The 24,018-nt window shown below is 36.7% G+C and overlaps 1 protein-coding gene across 12 annotated transcripts in view; it reads right to left on the reverse strand.

Moving 5' to 3' along the window:
* BAZ2B (bromodomain adjacent to zinc finger domain 2B) overlaps positions 1-24,018 on the reverse strand; it is a 422,769-nt gene that overhangs the window by 242,886 nt on the left and 155,865 nt on the right. For all 12 annotated transcript variants that reach the window (XM_070357371.1, XM_070357382.1, XM_070357397.1 and 9 more), the window contains one exon: positions 9,188-9,230. The gene's annotated coding sequence lies outside the window, so the exon portion shown is untranslated. The remainder of the gene's footprint in view (positions 1-9,187; positions 9,231-24,018) is intronic.

The raw sequence follows: 24,018 nt of genomic DNA on the forward strand, positions 1-24,018 counted from the left end.
ATAACTCAGTCTGTAACACACTTCTGCTCATCTCTGAATCAGTTTCTGTAGACTCTATTTGTATTTTATCTACTCCATGACAAACATTTCAACAAACGTATATCTCACAGAAGATCTGTGCACTGGTATTCTAGAAGGTGTGAAAGGAAAAGAATAATGTGTTAATCAGATTAACTTTCAAGTCATTTTTAATTCAGAAAATATTTACCTAGTAGTCTAGGTGCTAGACTCTTTGCTGATTACAATTAAAAATACCAAACCAAATTAGAAAATTATTTTTCTTTTATATTCTCTCATGCATATATTAAGGTTACTGTATCTTTTATTTTTAGGAAGATCTATTAAATAGTTGGAGAAGGCAATGGCACACCACTCCAGTACTCTTGCCTGGAAAATCCCATGGACAGAGGAGCCTGGAAGGCTGTAGTCCATGGGGTCGCTGAGGGTCGGACATGACTGAGCGACTTCACTTTCACTTTTCACTTTCATGCATTGGGGAAGGAAATGGCAACCCACTCCAGTGTTCCTGCCTGGAGAATCCCAGGGACGGTGGAGCCTGGTGGGCTACCGTCTATGGGGTCGCACAGAGTCGGACACGACTGAAGTGACTTAGCAGCATTAAATAGTAGCTCATTTAGAATTTTTACATAAGAAGTAATCTTTAATCCAAGGATTCAGGGCTTCCCTGATAGCTCAGCTGGTAAAGAATCTGCCTGCAATGTGGGAGACCTGGGTTCAATCCCTGGGTTGGGAAGATCCCCTGGAGAAGGGAAAGGGGATCTCTAGAGAATTCCATGGACTGTGTAGTCCATGGGCTTCCAGAGTTGGACACAACTGAGCAACTTTTCACTTTTACTTTCCATCTTTAATTCAAATGAGTATGTAACATTGTACATTTTCACTTGTTGAAAGAAGTTCAGTAGGGTCTCTGCAACAGGGTATCATTTCTATCTACAGGTACTCATACTAAGAACACCATGCATACTATTAGCTCCTCTAATGTTAAAACTGCAACTTTTTGGTGAGATGCAATAGGAGTGAATGGAGGTTTCTTTTACTCAAATACACAATAGCAATAGAAAATTGATCTGTATAAAGTAATTTAAATGGCTGCTATATACTAACTTTGAAGACATGTTCACAATTCAGACTCTAGAAAACAAAATGTTTAAGACAGTTCATGATTTTAAGATGGTAGATTTTTAAATTTAATGTTTTAGATGTATTCATTGTCATAAAATATGGAAATTCTTTATTTCCATAAATTCTGGCTCAATCACTTATTATATTTTATTAAAGATATTTTAAATTTGGTATTAAAATTTTTGGTATTAGAAAAGAAGAAAAATAAAAGTCATATAATACATAGCAGACTTGTTCTTAAATGTTTGATGTTTGTAATTTCCAAATAATGACTTAACTAGCACACTGGGAAAGACACTTTACCCTTCTGACTCTCAGTTAATTACCTGTAAATGTAATACTATGCCTTCTATATTTGTCAAAGGCTCAAATAGAGATCATCTAGTATCTTAAGGAGTGAATAAATAGTTTTGTTCTTCCTTCCTAAACGCTTTGTATAAAAATATATTTATTTTAAAAATATTTAATGGGAAAAACCATGAGTAATACTAAACTTATTAACATTAGAAGAAACTTCATTAGGTACTCCGCACTTAACAAACTTTTTGGTTTGTAAACTCCTATAAGATCTGACTTCTAGGCTCATAACTTCCTCAAATTTTACATTTCAACAATAATGAACTAAAATGGTTGAATGTCCCTGAATACATGTTATTTTCAATCTATATGCTTATTTTCTCTTTCTGTATTCTCTTGTAACTCATACCTCAAAACTAGCCTAGATGTCTAGTTTTTCTTTAAATATTTAAAGATTTCCCTAGTCTTTTTAAAGATTTCCCTAGTCTCCTTTCCGAGACAAAGAGAGTGAATCATTCTATTCTTCTTCTAAAATTCAAGCCATCAAAAAGTGACAACATCAGAATGGGAGAAAATAATAGTAAATGAAGCACCAAAAAGAATTAATCTCAAAAATATACAAGCAACTCCTGCAGCTCAATTCCAGAAAAATAAACGACCCAATCAAAAAATGGCCCAAAGAACTAAACAGATATTTCTCCAAAGAAGACATACAGATGGCTAGACATACACATGAAAAGATGCTAAACATCACTCATTATCAGAAAAAGGCAAGTCAAAACCACAATGAGGTACCATTCACGCCAGTCAGAACGGCTGCTATCCTAAAGTCTATAAGCAATAAATGCTAGAGAGGGTGTGGAGAAAAGGGAACCCTCTTACACTGTTGGTGGAATGCAAACTAGTACAGCCACTATGGAGAACAGTGTGGAGACTCCTTAAAAAACTGCAAATAGAACTGCCATATGACCCAGCAATCCCACTACTGGGCATACACACTGAGGAAACCAGAATTGAAAAAGACATGTGTACCCCAGTGTTCATCGCAGCACTGTTTATAATAGCTGAGACATGGAAGCAACCCAGATGTCCATTGGCAGACGAATGGATAAGAAAGCTGTGGTACATATACACAATGGAATATTACTCAGCTATTAAAAACAATGCATTTGAATCAGTCTAATGAAGTGGATGAAACTAGAGCCTATTATACAGAGTGAAGTAAGTCAGAAAGAAAAACACCAATACAGTATGCTGCTGCTGCTGTGTCACTTCAGTCATGTCCGACTCTGTGCAACCCCACAGACAGCAGCCCACCAGGCTCCCCTGTCCCTACTAATGCATATATATGGAATTTAGAAAGATGATGATAATAACCCTATATGCGAGACAGCAAAAGAGACACAGATGTATAAAACAGTCTTTTGGACTCTGTGGGAGAGGGAGAGGGTGGAATGATTTGGGAGAATGGCATTGAAACATGTATATTATCATATATAAGAATCGCCAGTCCAGGTTCGATGCATGAGATAGGGTGCTCGGGGCTGGTGTACTGGGATGACCCAGAGGGATGGGATGGAAGGGAGGTGGGAGGGGGGTTCAGGATGGGGAACACATGTACATCCATGGTGCATTCATGTCAATGTATGGCAAAACCACTACAATATTGTAAAGTAATTAGCCTCCAAATAAAATAAATAAATTTATATCAAAAAAAAGTGACAACAGAGTTCAAGGGAAACAAATGAAATATAAATAAATCAAAGACATTAAAACAATGGTGTAAACTCTGTTATATTATCTTGATGTAAATCAAGGTAAATTTTGGCTATGAGTGACAGCCCAAAACTGAGTGGCTTATAAGATAGAAGTTTATCCCATTCAAGTCAAGGGTATAAGCAAGTCAGAGTGCGCAAGGTGACTTTCTGAAGTTATCAGGGACTTTCAATCTTACTGCTTTGCCCATTCTGAATTTGTGGTTTTCCCTCATTGTTCACTTATCAGATCCACATATCAGCAAGCATAGAGGAAAGGGGGAAAAGAACACATACCCCTCTTCCTTTAAGGCTACTTTCCACGCAAACTACACACAGTCCTACTTCTTATGTATCTCTAGTTAAAACTTAGTCACATGACCACATTTAGCTGTGAGACTGAAAGTGATAGTTTCATTCCAGGTAGTAATAGGCTGGGAAAAGATTAGTAGATGAGGAAAACCGACGTTAGGGTACAACAATCCATCATTGCCGGACTTGGATATATATTATTTGCTGCTGCTGTTAAGTCACTTCAGTCGTGTCCGACTCTGTGCGACCCCATAGACGGCAGCCCACCAGGCTCCCCCGTCCGTGGGATTCTCCAGGCAAGAACACTGGAGTGGGTTGCCATTTCCTTCTCCAATGCACGAAAGTGAAAAGTGAAAGTGAAGTTGCTCAGTCGTGTCCGACTCTTAGCGACCCCATGGACTGCAGCCTACCAGGTTCCTCCGCCCATGGGATTTTCCAGGCAAGAGTACTGGAGTGGGGTGCCATTGCCTTATCCAATATATTATCTGAGGTAGGTACATAACTGACATTTACTATTTAACACCAATATTTCTAGTAGTGTGTATACTATAAAATTATATAGTAATTTCTTCTAAATTTCAATTTTTAAGTTAAATATTTCTATTGGTAGAGATTAATCTCTATGAAGTTTAAATAACATTCACAGTAAAATTACCAACAGGAAAAAGAAATTTCAATAAAAACAGAAAAAGCTACTTTAATTATTATAAAAGTTGCTTTGTAACAGGTTATTAAATATGAGTTAAAATGTTAAATAAGAATATTTAAAATAAAATATAACCATTGTATTAATAAAACTACGTATAAACAAAACTGCATGTAAATGAAACTGCATGAATACTCTTAGAGAAGATACAGGATTTGGGGAGATTTGGGAAGAAAAAAGTCCATCAGTTAGTTTATTGTATCTCTTAGAAATGCTATATAGAGATTTTTAATCAAGTAGAGTGATCACAAAACAGAAGTAAAAGTTAGAATAAAGAAAAACATGGGGAGGGAGGAGGGAGGAGGGTTCAGGATGGGGAACACATGTATACCTGTGGCGGATTCATTTTGATATTTGGCAAAACTAATACAATTATGTAAAGTTTAAAAATAAAATTAAAAAAAAAAAAAAGAAAAACCAGGTTTTGATCAAGATCTCGCAGTACGTGACTTTCAGCAAGTAACTTTACAGATGATGACTGTAAGGGGTCAAAAGAATTTACCACTTTGGTCTGGGTTTTGTGCTTCTGTAGTAAGCATTTTTTCATTTAGTATTCACAACATTCCATTAAACATTATTCCACTTTAAACAGAAAAAAAAACAAACTGGATAAGTGACTCAAGAGCAAAACGGCTATATTAACTATCACAGCACAAATGTAAAGGTTTTTCTAACCCAGTTCCTCTTAACCATTATGCAAGCCACCTACCTTCAAACTCTTGAATGTTGGTTTTGTCATTTGTTACATAAGCGGAATTTAGCACAACCTAAACTGTTCTAAAGTTAATTCTGGTCTTTTAAGATGTTGGTATTCTAATGAGGTCTGACTCCCTTCCCCCAATTCCCAAAAAAAATCACATAATATCAACAGATCTAATCAGTTTCTTTCCTGGATCTTATGTGAGTCAGCAAAGTTATCATTTCTATATATAAGATAGAAAGTAAAAATCCATATATTAAAATGAATAGACGAAAAGATCATAGTGTGGAAGTAAGGTAAATTTGAATATATCCCTATTCTTCATAAGGGCTTCCCTGGTGGCTCAGACGGTAAAGCGTCTGCCTGCAATGCAGGAGACCCAGGTTCCATTCCTGGGTCGGGAAGATCCCCTGGAGAAGGAAATGCCCCTTCTCATATCAATAAAAGAGCAAACCAAAAAGTTACATAAGAGGGAAGAAAGGTAACTAATATTTATAAAAATCCTTTTACATATATGCATAAATCATTTTGTGAAAATACAGAGGCACAAAGAGGCTGACTTGCTAAAGGTCATATACACAGTATACATGCAGTGACATCAGTACTTGCTCTGGTTCTAAAAGTTAGTCTCTTTCCTATCTAGCCTGCTTCCTATGGCTCAATTTTGGACATTCATGTATTCATATCCTTGTTTCAGTTTTAATGTGAGAAAACTAAAGATAATCTTTTTTCAATGATCTGATGGATGTTGGCAATTTAATCTCTGGTTCTTCTGCCTTTTTAAAATCCAGCTTGAACATCTGGAAGTTCACTGCAGCCATAAAATTAAAAGACACTTGCTCCTTGGAAGAAAAGCTATGACCAACCTAGACAGCATATTAAAAAGCAGAGATATCACTTTACCAACAAAGGTCAAAGCTATGGTTTTTCCAATAGTCATGTGTGGATGTGAGAGTTGGACTATAAAGAAAGCTGAGCACCGAAGAACTGATGCTTTTGAACTGTGGTGTTGGAGAAGACTCTTGAGAGTCCCTTGGACAGCAAGGAGATCCAACCAGTCCATCCTAAAGGAAATCAGTCTTGAATATTCATTGGAAGAACTGATGCTGAAGTTCCCATACTTTGGCCATCTGATGCAAAGAACTGACTCACTGGGAAAGACCCTGATGCTGGGAAAGAATGAAGGCAGGAGGAGAAGGGGACGACAGAGGATGAGATGGTTGCAAGCATCACCAACTCAATGGCGATGAGTTTGAGTAAACTCTGAGAGTTGGTGATGGACAGGGAGGCCTGGCGTGCTGCAGTCTATGATAGGGTTACAAAGAGTTGGACACGACTGATCGACTGAACTGAATCAAACTGAAAGATACTCTGGCTTCCCAGGTGGTTCAGTGGTAAAGAATCTGCCTGCCACCGCAGGAGATAAAGCACACACAGGTTCGATCTCTGGGTTGGGAAGAGTCCCTGCAGAAGGAAATGGCAAACCACTCCAGTGCTCTTGCCTGGGAAATCCCATGGATGGAAGAGCCTGGCAGTCTACAGTCCTTGCGGGGGAGGGGGGGGCGGTCACAAAGTGTCAGACATGACTGAGTACACACACACACAAAGATACTAATTTAGTTCTTTGTGGGTACTAACAAAACATTTTGCTGGATACAATTAGAAAAGATATTAAAATATTCATTTATTAAATACATATTAAAATATGCAAAATACAGGGGAATATATGTTATCAGTTACATCAGAATAATAAAAATTCAGTATTACCAAACAACTAAGGAGAGAGAGTTATTTTCAATTAGGATGATTAGGGAAAGCCTCAGAGAGATGATTACATGTGTACAGGACATTCAAGAGGAGGTTTGATTTCATCAAGAGCAATAAAAGCCTGAAAAAGAAAAAGCATATTCCAGGAAAAGGGGATGACATGAATGTAAGTATGGAGACAAAATGTATATTCAGGGTGGAGTATGTAGTCCACATTGTGTGGAATGTAGTGGGTCTTCTTCTTGAATAATAAGATATTTGGGAAATATGTTACAGCCAAACTTAGGAGGGGTCTTGAATACCAAGTTAGATAGTCTGGATTTGATCATACAAGAAACAGAAAGTCACTAAATATCTTCAAGTAGAGAAACAAAAGAGTTAGAGCAATGCTTTAATAAAATTAAACTGAGGACCACATATGTATAGGCTTCAGTAGAATTACTGATGGCCAGGAAGAAGAGATAGATCATTTAGAAGATAATGACATTTCAGTGGAATATACTGGGTTGGCCAAAGATGTTATGGAAAAACCTGAATAAACTTTTTGCTGAATCCAATAACATAGAGCTTAAAAACAGAAATTCTCCTGAGTTCTGAAAATTTCTGAAGAAAAAATTATATATATAAGATGTATATTATATAATACATAAATACTTAGTACAGCTTCAGCTCTGAAAAAATCTATAATATCCCCATTTCAACCACAATCTTATCTACCCTGACGAGTCCTTTAATCTCTCCATTTTCTTTGAATATATCAGCCTTCCCCTGTCTCATTTTATTCCAGTCCCATGGTCAACACTTGAACTACTCTCTCAATACTTTCAGCCTGAGTCAGTGTTGAAATCTACCCACTTTTCTTGACTTAAGGGGCTAGAGAAAGCTTCACAACCTTGACATTATGAGAAAGGGTTTCTGTTATCAGGTACTTACGAAACTCTCATATGAATACTTAAGTTTTTAACTTATTTAACATCTGATAATGTTAAATCTGAACACTACCTCTCTTTCTGAAATTCTTGAATTCAAACAGTTGTAATTAAATGTTCTCTTGGCGGCGCCCGCATCAGCGCCCCTGCCCGCCGCCCCGGGGCCCACCAGGCCGCCGCCTCCGCGTGCCCCGAGCCTCTGACGGCCGCGCGCTACGAGTGAGGCGCCCCGGGAGAGGGACCGCGCGCGGGAGGGCGGCGCAGGAGGGAGCGCGGGGAAGCCGGGGCGCCCCGACGAACCCTGCGTCCCAGAATCCCGGACCTGGAGCCCGGGAGCACCGAGTCGGTGGGAGGGCAGCAAAAAAAATAAATAAATAAATAAAATAAATGTTCTCTTAATATTACTCTAAAAATGTACTGAGGGTCAGCATTTTTTAATTAAAAAAAATACCTTTTTCATACGATGTTAATTTTAACTTCCTGATTGTAAAACACTAGATGCAAAACAGAAGGATGCTACAGAAATATGTTAATATTTTGCTGTAAACCATTAGTTAGGGCCATAAAGTTCTGATTAAGAAAAAACAAGCAAAGAGCTGCAAATCAGAGATATTTAAAATGCTCCCTTAGGAAAATGAATGAACATGCCATAAAAATCTGTAGACTCAACGATGATGATAAAGCCTTTAAAAATACAATAAAAGCTCTTTCTGGACTCTGAAAAATGTTAAATGTAACAAATGAACCAGTTTTCAAAAAAAATGTTAAAACATAAAGATTATATATATACAGATTAACATTTCTGATAATTACTTCTTCTAATGAACAATTAAAATAGGATTAAAGAAGCAGACTCACTGAATAAATAATATACTCAATTTTTTCCTGTTATTTAAAAGGCATTTTCAAAAATGCTGTAAAATTTCATTACTGCAATTCAGATTTTACTAGTTAGAATTTTCTAATAATATAGATCAAAACCTTAGATAAAGTTTTTCTTTATATAGCATATTTCCTTATACACAGTAGAAATTAACATTTTAAAATTAAAGAGGAAAAGTATCCATTTCTTAAGAAAACTATCCTTTTGAACAACTCTCCATATTTGGAAGACTCTTTATACATCAATGAAAATTTTAAAAAAGAAGTCTAAGAATCCTTTCAAGAATGCTGTTTTCACAGTCCTTCGTAATATGTGATTGCAGTCCCAAGTAATTTTATTGTTATAATCTTTTTCCTAATGTGGAGTCACCTCAAATATTTTGTACCATATTTTATAAAAACAAAACTAAAAATGATGATTCAGGTTGTAATTATGATTCACACTGAAATATGTATATATAATTGGGCATATAATTTCAGTTATAAATTAAGGATAATTTTCATTTAAAGTGTTTAAAATCATTTAAAGAACTATTTAAATAAACTATACAGTGTGAGATATGAATCATTAAATGTTAATATTCAATTGGCTGTAGAAAGAAAAAACAATTAAAAATTATAAATATTTTCTAACTTAATTCTCATTCTCAGAGAAAACAAAACATCTTTAAAAGCTTAATTATCATTTTAGTCTTACTGTGATCAATGTGGTCAATCTTGTGACATCACTGTTGAGAAACCTGTAATAGGAAAACAGAAATACATTCAGCTGAATCATACTTGAGTAAGTAGTTTCAAAAACTAAAAACTTTGTTTAGAATATTTGTCTGTCATGATGCCATAAGGTATTCTAAAATTATCAGGAAAAGTACAATTGGCATGACACAAATAAGCATAAAACACCTAGAGTTTATCTATAGGTCATTATTTCTTATTGCATGGCAAATTATGTTTCATTTATAATCAACAACACTCCAGAGTAAACATATTAGTAAATAAACAATAGGTCACTCAGGTTAGTTTTATTTGTTTTCAAATATTTACTAAGAAGAGAATCAGTCTTAAATATACTATAAAACAAATGACAGATAGGTATCCTTTTTTTTCTATGATTAAATCAGCTGCTCAGTCTATGCCCAAAACATGATCTACTCCTTATTATCAATCAACAGGAGAAACTCTGCATTGCAGGCAGATTATTTACCAGATAAGTTACCAGGGAAGCTTAAGAATACTGGAATTGATAGCCTATCCCTTCTCCAGGAGTCTTCCTGATCCAGGAATTGAACTGGCCTCTCCAGTACTGCAAGCGGATTCTTTACCAGCTGAGCTACCAAGGAAGCAATTTAAGGTGAGCTTTTAAACGTTTAGTGTTTAAAAGTAATACAACATTAATGGTGTTTTAAGATTCATAATTAGCTTTCATTATTATTTCATTCTCTCATAAGAATTCCTTCAAAGTGGGAAAGAGGTATTTCTCATTATACACTCAGGAAAACAGACGTTGGAGAGGATGCATGACTTGCCCAGGCACACAGAACTGAGTTTCCCTTGGTTCCTCTTTTTATCCAAACCTCCCACCCAATCCATCCTGCCAACCATTCTTCCCCATTCTGTCCTTGTTACTGCTGTTTACCTCACTAGTTCAAGATATTGCTCTCCTATATCACGATTCTAGTCTACTGTCCTTAACTCAGGGACAAATGTATCAGCTCACATCACTCCCTTACTCAAAACTGTCCAATGGCTTTTCCATCAATTAGCATATAATCTGTAATACCTACCATGGCCTATTAGTCTCTCTGTCACCTGGCTTCCTGATTACAGCTTCTGTCACTCTCTCCTTACTATGTCCCAGTCACCATGACCTTTTTGATATTCCCAAAATATACCAAACCTGTCCCTCTTCAGAGCCTTGACATTTGCTGTTCTCTCAGCCTGGAGCAATTGTTCCCTGTATCTTTACAGGACTGGCTTTCTTACTTCATTCAGTGTGATAAAAATGTCAGTTCCTCAGAGAAGCCTTCTCTTACCACCAGAGACTGTTTTTCAGCTGCTAGCTCTGTAAGAGAAGATCACTGGAGCACTAGTGTAATAGCTGGAACCCAACAACTACTCAAGAAAGAGCTGCTGAATGAATGACTGAACAATTACTTATTGATTTCTTACTGCATCTAGCACTATGCCCAGAGGGACATATAAATAAAAATGCTTACAATTTCTATTTAAGAAAAATATGCCATAACAACTTTCATATGCATTTTTAAAAATCACTGCAGGGAGAATTTGGGAAGTTCAAAAAAAAAAAAGTGGACAAAGCAGGGAGTGGTGGGAAAGTGAGTACAATGAGTTACAGGTGTGATATAATGACAGTCTGGACAGTGAAGATGAGTACAGACAGAATGGGAAACCCAAGCAACATCTTGCATGGAGAAATAAGAGGACTTCACACTAAACTAAGTACAGGAACAAGGACATCAGAGAATGAAAGATTATCGGGGATACAATGAAAGAAACCTGCAGTGGTAGAGTAGAGTGACTTTCATGTTGGACAATAAATAAACCCAATGTTACCAAAGGCTATTCAAATGGAGACATTTCTCAACAACAGGTAGAAATTGTGACATAGAATAGAAACTGGAGCCTATTATACAGAGTGAAGTAAGCCAGAAAGAAAAACACCAATACAGTATACTAACGCATATATATGGAATTTAGAAAGATGGTAACAATAACCCTGTATACGAGACAGCAAAAGAGACACTGATGTATAGAACAGTCTTTTGGACTCTGTGGGAGAGGGAGAGGGTGGGATGATTTGGGAGAATGGCATTGAAATACGTATAATATCATATATGGAACGAGTCGCCAGTCCAGGTTTGATGCACGATACTGGATGCTTGGGGCTGGTGCACTGGGACGACCCAGAGGGATGGTATGGGGAGGGAGGAGGGAGGAGGGTTCAAGATGGGGAACACATGTATACCTGTGATGGATTCATTTTGATATTTGGCAAAACTAATACAATTTGTAAAGTTTAAAAATAAAATAAAATTTAAAAAAAACTAAAAATTTTAAAAAAAAATAAATCTTATACTGTAAAAAAAAAAAAAAAGTCATATAAAAAAGTACAACTCAAGCCAAGAGAGTGGGTGAGTTCACCAAGGAAATGAATATAAAGTAAAGACAGACCATTAAGCAGAATTTGGGGAATACCTACAAATAGGGTTTGAGCTTCCTGGTAGCTCATCTGGTAAAGAATCCACCTACAATGCAGGAGACTCTGTTTGATTCCTGGATCAGGAAGATCTCCTGGAGAAGGGATAGGCTACCCACCAGTATTCTTGGGCTTCCCTGGTGGCTGAGATGGTAAAGAATCTGCCTGCAAAGCAAGAGACCTGGGTTCAATCCCTGGGTTGGGAAGGGCATGGCAATCCACTCCAGTATTCTTGCCTGAGAATCTCCATGGACAGAGGAGCCTGGTGGGCTGCAGTCCATGGGGTTGCAAAGAGTTGGACATGACTGAGCGACTAAGCATGCATAAGTAAGGTTCATGGGAAGCAAGAGAGGTGAAAATGTCTTGTGTTTTGTTATTTTTTAAGTTCAAGAAATAGAGAAACGAAAAATACACTGAAGGCAAAAGAGGAAAGATTATCAAGGTGGAGAACATGTTAGTTTTAAATTATGCATGGATGGATAAGAGAATATAAGACAGGAAATTAATTCTCTCTGAACTACCCATGCTCCCACCATATCAAATCAGATCAGAAGCATATAGATGGATTACTTTACTCTCTGAATCCAAAAACCTGCCTTCAGGGAACTCCTTTATGCTCTCAACTTCAATCAATACCAAAAAAACAAGCTTGCGATGGTAAAGAGTCAATACAAAAAGTCTTATGAAAGAACCAATTATACTTTATACAAAACTCTTAAATGAAAAAAGATATTAAATATTTTTAAATAGTTACATTCAAATAATATAAGTAGTTGAATAAAAAGATAAATGTTTCATTTTATTTTTTTGGAAAAAAACAAGATAATTAAGACTAAATCTATGGTGTAAAATGCTACTTGATTTAAAGTCCTAATCCTCAAAGTATAAAAACCTAGCAGAGACATTCTTTCATCATGGTAGCAATTTTTACACATAACTTACCAGGTATTTGCAAATACATGAGGAAAAAACATTTGAAATTAAAACAACACTAAAGGATAAAGCCAGACAAAGCTTCTAATAAAAACCCTGGTGGCTTTTATAATCAAGGAAAAGGTAATTTTTAAAAAATCATCTTAACACTAGGAAATATATTCAAATTAGACATATTATAAAAAAGTAGTAATACATTTTATGAAAACATAATTCAACTAATGTATTGGTTATGTACTTTTCCCCTACAAGCCACCATTTTAGTAAATACACACAGAGAAAATCTCAACTATATTTACCCTCAGAAAACACCTAATAATGTTAAAGTGTGGGAAAAGAATCTTAAGTTACAATCAAATGTTTCCATTAATTAGGATGAAACTATTTTTCTTCTTTCTCTGCCCCCAAATGGAAAAAGTCTTTCCTTCTGTAACTAATTTTAGCTTTACCTTCACTTGATAACCCTACATTAAGTTTCAATATACACAAAGTTAGGATATTTATCCATACCTAACTAACCCTTATGGAGAAGGCAATGGCACCCCACTCCAATACTCTTGCCTGGAAAATCCCATGGACGGAGGAGCCTGGTAGGCTGCAGTCCATGGGGTCGCTAAGGGTCAGACACGACTGAAGTGACTTAGCAGCAGCAGCAGCAACTAACCCTTATGGCAGAAAGTGTAGAGGAACTAAAAAGCCCCTTGACAAAAGTGAAAGAGAAGAGTGAAAAAGTTGGCTTAAAGCTCAACATTCAGAAAACGAAGATCATGGTCCCATCACTTCATGGGAAGAGGATGGGGAAACAGTGGAAACAGTATCAGACTTTATTTTTTGCAGGGCTCCAAAATCACTGCAGATGGTGACTGCAGCCATGAAATTAAAAGACGCTTACTCCTTGGAAGGAAAGTTATGACCAACCTAGATAGCATATTCAAAAGCAGAGACATTACTTTGCCAACAAAGGTCCGTCTAGTCAAGGCTATGGTTTTTCCAGTGGTCGTGTACGGATGTGAGAGTTGGACTGTGAAGAAAGCTGAGCGCCGAAGAACGATGCTTTTGAACTGTGGTGTTGGAGAAGACTCTTGAGAGTCCCTTGGACTGCAAGGAGATCCAACCAGTCCATTCTAAAGGAGATCAGTCCTGGGTGTTCTTTGGAAGAAATGATGCTAAAACTGAAACTCCAGTACTTTGGCCACCTCATGCGAAGAGTTGACTCATTGGAAAAGACTTTGATGCTGGGAGGGATTGGGGGCAGAAGGAGAAGGGGACGGCAGAGGATGAGATGGCTGGATGGCATCTCTGACTTGATGGACGTGAGCCTCAGTGAACTCCAGGAGTTGGTGATAGACAGGGAGGCCTGGTGTGCTGAAATTCATGGGGTCACAAAGAGTCGGACAGGACTGAGCAACTGAACTGAACTTAATGAAAAGATTCAAAGGAATAAATGAATTTAAAAATCTGACATTTTCTCATCCTATTCAATCTGAACACAGAAGTATATGCTGCGTGCGTGCGTGCTGTCGCTTCTGTTATGTCCAACTCTGGGCGACCCCATGGACTGTAGCCCACCAGGGTTCTCTGTCCAAGGGATTCTGCAAGGCAAGAATATTGGAGTGGGTTGCCATGCCCTCCTCCAGGGGATCTTTCTGACCCAAGGATCAAACCTATGTCTCTTATGTCTCCTGCATTGACAGGTGGGTTCTTTGCAACTGTGTTAGTTGCTCAATCGTGTCCAACTCTGTGACTCCCTGGACTGTAGACCACCAAGCTCCTCTGTCCATGGAATTCTCCAAGCAAAAATACTGTAGTGAGTTGCCATTTCTTTTTCTAGGGGATCTTCCCAACTCAGGGATTGAATTCGGGTCTCCTGCAGTGCAGGCAGAGACTTTACCATCTAGCCACCAGAAGTCCATCTTTACTACTAGCGCCTTCATTTAAAGTATTAGTCATTAAAATATTTAATCATTCATTTATAAATCAATTTAATGTTTTCTCTGTATTCTATGCAAGGTGTAGTTATATAATAAAAATTACCTCTAAAATATATAAATGAAAAGTAATCTCATAAACCATAGGCTACTTGTAGGCCATTTCAGTGTTGTAAACTTGGATTGTAGCGTGGAAAGTCTGTGTCTGTCATTCATTTTTTAGAGGATCACAACTGTGCAGAATTTGGCATATGTTTCTAAGGTTAATAACAAACTTTATAACAATCTAAACACACTTCTATCATCATCTAGCTCTTTCAAATCCTGTGCATTATTGTTCTTTTCTATTACTTGGGGAAATTATTTGGTAGGAAAAAAATCACATACTTTGATAAGCAATACTTTGGAGGGAAATGATATTGTAAATAACAGGGATCTATAATCTGAGAAAACTGGTAAAAATGTGATCTACCACTAGTGGAACACAGTATCAATATCCATGGGATGTGGTCTCCACATCCTACAGATAAGGGAGACCTGAGTGTACTATGCCACTTTATATAAGGGACTTGAGCCTCCATGGATTATGATATCCATAACAAGTCCTGGAATCAGTTCCCCACTGATATCATGGGACAACTCTATTCTATACGAAGCTGTCCAATGAAACAATGCAAAATGAAAAAGTTTAATATCTGCACTGTCCAATACCTAGCCCATAGCCAAATGTGCCTGAGTACTCGTGATATGGTTAGTGACTTTTAAATATTAATTTAAATTTAAATATTGACATGTAGCTACTATCATATTAAACAGCACAACTAGGCATTTCTGAAACTATACTAAGATCAAAGTGTAAATGATCCTTCTAAAATATTTGAAAATTTCTTTCTTTCTTTTTCTTTTTTCAGACATAACCCTCAACCATGTTGGATAGGATATGTTCCATTCAGGCACACTGCTCCAAATTTGGAGGCAAATTATCTTCAAATAACTTTCAAGTTTATGTTGAGTGGAAAAGAAGGTCTATTTTATTGTAGAATTCTTGATGAATCATATTGCCTGTAAGAGGAAATAGTCTTGGGTTTTGGAGAGCTGAGTTTTAAATCTCTTTAAATTTAAATCTAAATCAGCTGGGTAGAAGTGGTTTACTTCATTTATTCATGCACTGTTATGACTAAAACTTCAACCAAATTTAGAAAAAAAGAAATTCATTTTATTAATAATTTTAATAGTCCTGATCCTGGGAACTTCTTTTGACAACAATTATTTTCCCTGTCTTATTATGTTTTAAGAAAAAAATATGAGCAAGCTTTAACAAAAAGACCCACGTAATATGGTATGCATGAAAGAAGTCTGCTGTCTAATCTAGAGTGGACATATAAATAGAAGATTTTATATAACATGAATAGAAGTTTTGTCAAGTAGTTTTGTCAAATTATGAAAACACCAATCAACTTAATACTTGAAACGCAACAAAGCTCTGAAGTGATAGAAATCATTTCCTGATCTGTACAAACAGTGACTATGGTGGTGTCTGGCTAAAAGTTGTTTTCCTGATGTAGTGGGGGGAAGATACCAAAGGCAGAGAAAGGAAAGAAAGAAACCAGCTTGAACAGATAGGACCAATTTCAAGCAGTGTTTTGGAGCATAATATTCACTGAATAGGCTTTCCTATTGGTTGTTCCAGTGGGAAAGAATCTGCCTGGAATGTAGGTTCAGTCCCTGGGGTGGGAAGATGCCCTGCAGAAGGAAGTGGCAACTCATTCCACTATTCTTGCCTAGAAAATCCCATGGACAGAGGAGCTTGCTGAGCTTCAGTCCATCACCATGGGGTCAAAAAAGAGTCAGACATGACTTAGTGACTAAGCAGTAACAACAACAAATTCAGTGAATGCTTTCTGTCCTCAGTTTCACCTGTAAGTGTAAACAGGATATTCAGTAAAATATTAGATGTCCATCTTCCCTTAATGTTCAGAGAAGCTGTGAAGGCCGGGGTTCCAATGATTTCTGCCACTGCACATTAATCCATGTACATTAATCCAGTCCCTCCTAGACACCAAGGGATGACTGTAATTCAATACCTGCTGTTAGAAATAACCAGAAGCCCACTATCTGAAGATACCAGGAAGTTCAAAAGTGATAACACTATAGCCTCCCAAGAGCAAAGTCTGGAAATACAGCCAATGAGAGTTCTCATTTTAATAATTTTGAATTTTTATTTATTTGGCTGTGCCAGGTCTTAGTTGAGCCTCACGAACTCCTACCTGTGGCATGTGGGATCCAGCTCCCCTACCAGGGATCAAAACCAGGCCCCCGAATTGGGAGCATGGAGCCATAGCCACTGGACCACCAGGGAAGTCCCAGTTTCTCATTTTCCACCAAACTTTGTCATATCAAAACCTAAAACAAAGTGAGCTTTCCCTCTGCTTTAATTATTAAAGAAAACCAAAAGCAAAAACAAAGTATGTTGTACATGTCTTTAAGGTTTTAAAGAGATGATTTACCACGGTTCTAACTTTTTGTCACTCTTTCCCATACTACTTCTCTCTTCAGCTAAACAAATACTACTTTAGGTAAAATCAAACATGAACAGATGGCATTTTAAAAAGCACTTCTTGGAGAAAACCGTACTTTGAAAAGGTACAGTACCCCCATGTTCATAGCAGCATTATTTACAATGATCAAGACATATTAGCAACCTAATGGACAGATGAATAGATAAAGTTGTGGTACACACACACACAATGAAATATTACTCAGCCATAAAAAGAAAGAAATAATGCCGTTTGCAGCAACATGGATGGACCTAGAGATTATCACAGTAAGTGAAATGAGACAGACAGAGAAAGACAAATAATATATCATATCACTTCTATGTTGAATCTAAAAAAAAAATGATGCAAATGAATTTATGGAACAGAAATAGACTCAAAACAAACTTATGGTTGTGCTGTGTGCAATGTGCTAAGTCGTTTCAGTTGTGTCCAACTCTTTGTGACCCTATGGACAGTAGCCTTCCAGGTTCCTCTATCCTTGGAATTCTCCAGGAAAGAATACTTGAGTGGGTTGCCATTTCCTATTCCAGGGGATTGGGAAAGATGGGACATGGATATTTTAGGAATTTGGGATTAACAGATACACACTACTATACATAAAACAGACAAATAACAAGGTCCTGCCATATAACACAGGGCACTATATTCAATATCTTGTAATAATCTATAAAGGAAGACAATCTGAAAAAGAATATATATGGATACTTTGCTGTATACCAGAAACTATCACAATATTATACATCAACGATGCTTCAATAAAAATAAATATAAAATAAATCAAATTAAAAAGCACTTCTTGTATTATCAATGATTTTACATTTCTTATGAAATAAAATTACATTTATGGAGCTTCCTTGGCTGCCCAGTGGTTAAGATTCTATGCTCCTAATGCAGGGGGCCTGGGTTCAATCCCTTGTCAAGGAACTAACATCTTGTATGCTGCATGATGTGATCAAAAAAATAATTAACTTCCATTAATTACTAAAATAAAAGAAATAATTTTACTATCCTTACTACAAAAGCTGTCACTCCTTCAAAATATATCCTATCCTTCACGTGCAACACTTGTCCTTAATGTTCTGTGTGACTGAGAATTCTCTAAAACATATAATTCTCATAGGTTAACTCACAAAATTTTTAAACAGCATAAGCCTTATTACAATAAAGTTTAGCTAGTGCTCAAATACTGGAGATGGAAATGGCAACACACTCCAGAAGACGGGGGAGCCTGGTGGGCTGCCGTCTATGGGGTCGCATAGAGTCGGACACGACTGAAGCGACTTAGCAGCAGCAGCAGCAGCAGAGCTCAAATAGCAACTTCATAAACTTGCTGATAATAAAATCCATGAAACAAAGTTCAATTGGCTATTAGATTTGGTGAATTTTTTTAAGCATATATAAAGCTGGATCTTTTTCTAAAGTTTACCACCCTATTGTTTCAACACTAATTAGTACTTCTCAAAATCTTTACTCCCTAGTTCATGGGTTTCTGCTTTAGGGCCATAAATGGGCACCCAGTAGAGGAAGAAAGTCACTGTCACTGTCAACAGGTGTTGAAATATTTTTGAGGCTAGTATATACACAATATCCAAAAATGAACTAGTCACTTGGGTGAAGTAATATAATGAAGGGCTTCATTTAAGAAAAATTATATGCTGTTTTTGGAGAAGGCGATGACACCCCACTCCAGAACTCTTGCCTGGAAAATCGCATGGACAGAGGAGCCTGGTAGGCTGCAGTCCATGGGGTCGCACAGAGTTGGACACGACTGAAGTGACTTAGCAGCAGCAGCAGCAGCAGCAGCAGCATATGCTGTTTTGGCTCTATTTTTATTTCTCTAAGTTCTTTTACTTAGGGAATTCAACTCAAATTGTAGCAACAGAGAGGTAAAGTTTTTGAAGGATTACTATTAACTAAAGTAAAATACATTATTTAAAATTATGGGGAAATTTTAGTTTTTATCAAAATTAGAATCCGTCTTAGTCTTGTCAACAAATGCCAAATCAAAATTTTCCAGTGATAAAATTGCCTTGGAAAAAACCACCTCACTTGAGCAAGCCAGCAGGCAAGAAAAACACAAACATAGCTCTATAAAGGTTTCATGTACTATAGCTAAAAGACTTAAATGAAACTATTCCATTCCAAACCTTTAAATATCCAATTCCAATTAAGGCTATAGTGCACCAATTAAGCAATTTAACAACAATCAAAAAAAATATTAGATACAAACCACCAAAGTTGCCATCACTAATAAATAACTAAATTTCAGATAACATACATTTTACTCTTCTCTATTAAAAGAACGTCGCTATGAATACTTAGGGATATTAAGTAACCATTACTACTATTTCATTTTTTCTGAGAACTCTTAAAATGATTTCATCATTAAAAAGAAATCTGGTTTAATGGTGTCAACAAAATGTTACATTACCCTGGTCTACTTTTAGGATTTTGGCATACATACATAAGATAACTTAGGCAATCTCTTAGTACTTCAGTTTGCCATACTATAATTATCAACTTCATAGGGATGTTGTAACTTTTACTTAATTGTGCTTATAAAAATTTTTGAGGTACACAGATGAAAGAGAGGTATAAGGCTCAGATGCAATTATTGCTATGTACTTGATGGGGGAAAAAAGCCACTTAAAAGCATTTAATAGTAACAACATGGATGAGATGGAGAACACTAGGGTAGGAAAAAGTTTGGTGATGGTGGTAGTGATAGAAAGTGCAATGAGGATGTATTGCATATGATATATGAGGATGCAGCATGTATGAACAACACTTTGAAGGAGTTTTGCTACTAAAAATTGTAGAGAAACAGCACTGTCGCTTGAGGGGGATGTGGGATCTTGAAAGGTTTTGTATTAAAATAGAGGAATACTACAGTAAGTCGATATGCTGATGAGAAGGATTTAGGGAAGTATAAAATGCTGATAGGGAAAATTACAAAAGCAAAATCAGTGATTACTAAGCACCTAGTAAATGTATAAATCTGACCATGCTGCTGGAAATGCAAAGACATATGAACTAATTTAATAATTCTATGGCAACTATATTAAAATCACAGGGGAAGACACTACATATAATTAAATTAAAACTTCTTTGGAAGCAATATTATTTGTAATAGAGGCTGTAAGGTTAAAAATATGAAAGCAATGTTGACACATTTTATGATGTGACAGCAATGTCCTTCTAAACTAAACATGTGCGGCTGCACAGGATAGAGATAATGCCATACACAGCTATTTGATTATGCACACTGAGGCTTAAGTAGGATCAATAATAAACAAAAAGTAAAGCCAGCAATTTCAAAAAATATCTCCACTATACTTTCCCTTTTCCCTCCTCTGTATTGACCCATCTCCATTTTTGGATTTCCAGCACCACTCTATTCATTACTTATCACTCTATTCAAAACTGAAAGCACTTCATATTATCAATCAATTATACAAATGTTTATCATTTCCAAAGTCCCATTCTTTCTGCCTATTAATTGTTGTTTTTGTTCAGTCACCAAGCTATGTTCGACTCTTCACGACCCATGGACAGCAGCATGCCCGGTCTTCCTGTCCCCCACCATCTCCTGGAGTTTGTCCATTTTCCCTTGCCTCCTTAAAAAAGTTAATTTGAAAGTTATAAAGACAATTACTAATTATATATTAGCATAAATTAATGTAGATAAGTTGCTCAAACACATTTGCATTTCAGGCTTTCTTCCCTCTAATCACAGCATCCTTTATCTCTGTATATTTTCATATTGTGACCTAGTCTAAAATATGAAGTAATATACTAATTAGGTACATAATATCCATAATAAAAATAAGAACTTGAGAATGAGAAAAGTAAGACTGGGCCAAAAGGTCAGTTTCAAAACTGCAAGCCATAAAGCCCTGTACTCTTTGTTACTGAAGGACCAAACATATGTCTTTCACTCCCCCGGTAACCAATGCAAAGATAAAATGACTGTCATAAACAACTTTTGTTTGTATGTATATGTTATTCACAGTACTCATAAAGTGAAAAGAAATTATCTTAAAGAAAGCACAGCTCTTTTTTTAACTGTGACCTGAGGAAAGTCATTCTATTGAGCAGTCAAAAATATTCCAGCAATAAGCAAAATAATGAGTTTTCAAGGACTATTTCTTTTTTAAAATTATTTATGCATTTATTTACTTTTGGTTGTGCTGGGTCTTCGTTGCTGAGTGCTAGCTTTCTCTAGTTGCAGTGAAGAGCAGGGTCTACTCTTCACTGTGGTGTGTGGGCTTCTCATTGTGGTGCCTTCTCTTGTTGCAGAGCACAGGCTCTCGGCAGTTGGGCTCAGAATTTGTGGTGTGAGAACTCCAGGGTACATGGGCTTCCATAGTTGTGGCACAGGGGTTTAGTAGCTACATGTCGCTGACTCGACTGTGGGCTCACACTTGCTGTGGCACACAGATTTTAGTTGCTCTGCAGCATGTGGAATCATTTCAGACCAAGAATCAAACCCAGGTCCCCTGCATAGGCAGGTGGATCCCTATCTACTGTACCACCAGAGAAGTCCCTGAAGGGCAGTTTCTTTTTACTTCCCTCAGAGACTGGCCTTTGGCATCATACTAGAAGAGCATTTATGCACCTAAAGCAATATGGTTCAACTATGTTACACATAAGTTTAATAAGAGATGAACTATACAGAGTGGTATTCTTCATGTTTTTCTTTTCCCAAATATTAAAATTTTAGAAACCACAATTAATTTTTTGGACAGATAAAATTTATGTAACAACAAAATTTGCCATTTTAAACTATAAAATTCAGGTTTTAGTATATTCCTGAGTACAACATTTAGTACAATGTTGTACACCCATCACCATTATTTAATTCTTGAATAAAAGACACCATACCAATTAAGTAGTCATCACCCATTTTCTTCTCCACTCTCCCTCCCAGCCTCTGGTAACCACTAATCTATTATTATCTGTCTCTATGAATTTGCCCATTCTGGACATCTCATACAAGTGGAATCATATAATGTGTGACGTTTCCCGTCTGTCTTCTTTCATTTAGCATGATGTTTTCACAGCTCATCCATATTGTGACTTATGTCAGTACTTCATTACCTTGTGTGGCTGAATAATATCCCATTATATGCACACTTTATTTATCCATTCATCAGTTAATAAACATTTTGGTTGTTTCCACCTTGGGGCTATTATAAATAACACTATGAATATTCATGTACAAGTTTTTATGTGGATATAAATTTTCAGTTCTCTTAGATATATACCTAGAAATATAAGTTGGTCATATGGTAGCTCTCTGTTTAACTTACTAATTGAAAAACTATTTTCCAAAGTAGCTGCACCATTTTACATTCCCACAAACAGTATATGAGACTTCCATACACTCCAACCTCGCCAACACTTATCTTTCGTTGTTTTAGTCTTTTTATAGTTCTCTTAGTAGATATGAAGTATTATCTCATTGTGTTTTGATTTGCATTTCCTGATGTTGTACACCTTTTCAAGTGCCTACTGCCATTGTATACATTCTTTAGAGAAACGTTAAAATCTTTTGCCCAGTCTTTAATTGGTTTCTTTATCATCTCTGTTGTGGAGTTCACACTATGAACACTGTTGTGTTCATAATGAAATTTTAAAGATTGTGAACTGTTATCAGTTTTTAAAATGAGTGACAAAACATAAAAGAATATAATTTGTGAAAATGAAGATTGCAGATTAAAACTATTAACACTTGGTAGCAGAAAACACATCTTGATATTTTAAGGATCTACTGTATAACATACATCAATGTCAACACTAAGTCCTTTAACTGCTTGCAAATTCTCTTCCTCCTCAACATCAAATGTACTACTATGTAGTTAAGGAACAGTTGATATCCATAAGGAAGCATATTGTTTTAACATTCATAAAACCTGGCAACTGTTAAACAATCAGAAAATAAGGTGGATATTAAAATAGTTTGCACAGAGAAGGCAATGGCACCCCACTCCAGTACTCTTGCCTGGAAAATCCCATAGATGGAGGAGCCTGGAAGTCTGCAGTCCATGGGGTCGCTGAGGGTCGGACATGACTGAACAACTTCACTTTCACTTTTCACTTTCATGCACTGGAGAAGGAAATGGCAACCCACTCCAGTGTTCTTGCCTGGAGAATCCCAGGGACAGGGGAGCCTGGTGGGCTGCTGTCTATGGGGTCGCACAGAGTCGGACACGACTGAAGTGACTTAGCATACTTAGCATAAAACAGTTTGCAAGAGTTCAAAAAAAAGTAACAAAATAGAGTTTGAAAAGTAAAAGCACATAAAACTTCCATGTTCACTGAGTTCTTATGCAGACTTAAAAGCTTAAAAAAATAAAAGCTCTCCTGGAGCTTTAAAGGCAATGTTAATAATGCATATATATGGAATTTAGAAAGATGCTAACAATAACCCTGTGTACGAGACAGCAAAAGAGACACTGATGTATAGAACAGTCTTATGGACTCTGTTGCAGAGGGAGAGAGTGGGAAGATTTGGGAGAATGGCATTGAAACATATATAATATCATGTATGAAACGAGTTGCCAGTCCAGGTTCGATGCACGATACTGGATGCTTGGGGCTAGTGCACTGGGACGACCCAGAAGGATGGTATGGGGAGGGAGGAGGGAGGAGGGTTCAGGATGGGGAACACATGTATACCTGTGGTGGATTCATTTTGATATTTGGCAAAACTAACACAATTTGTAAAGTTTAAAAATAAAATAAAAATTAAAAAAAAAAAAGAAATGTAAAAAAAAAAAAAAATGTTAGTTTGATTTATCCAGCAACATTCAAGAACATGCCAACCCTATATAACTCTGTTCTGAGTAGGTAACATTGTTCTTTAAAGTTCTAGGAACAGAAAGGGCTT

The sequence above is a fragment of the Bos mutus genome, chromosome 2, assembly GCF_027580195.1.
Source record: "Bos mutus isolate GX-2022 chromosome 2, NWIPB_WYAK_1.1, whole genome shotgun sequence".
NCBI lineage: Eukaryota > Metazoa > Chordata > Mammalia > Artiodactyla > Bovidae > Bos > Bos mutus.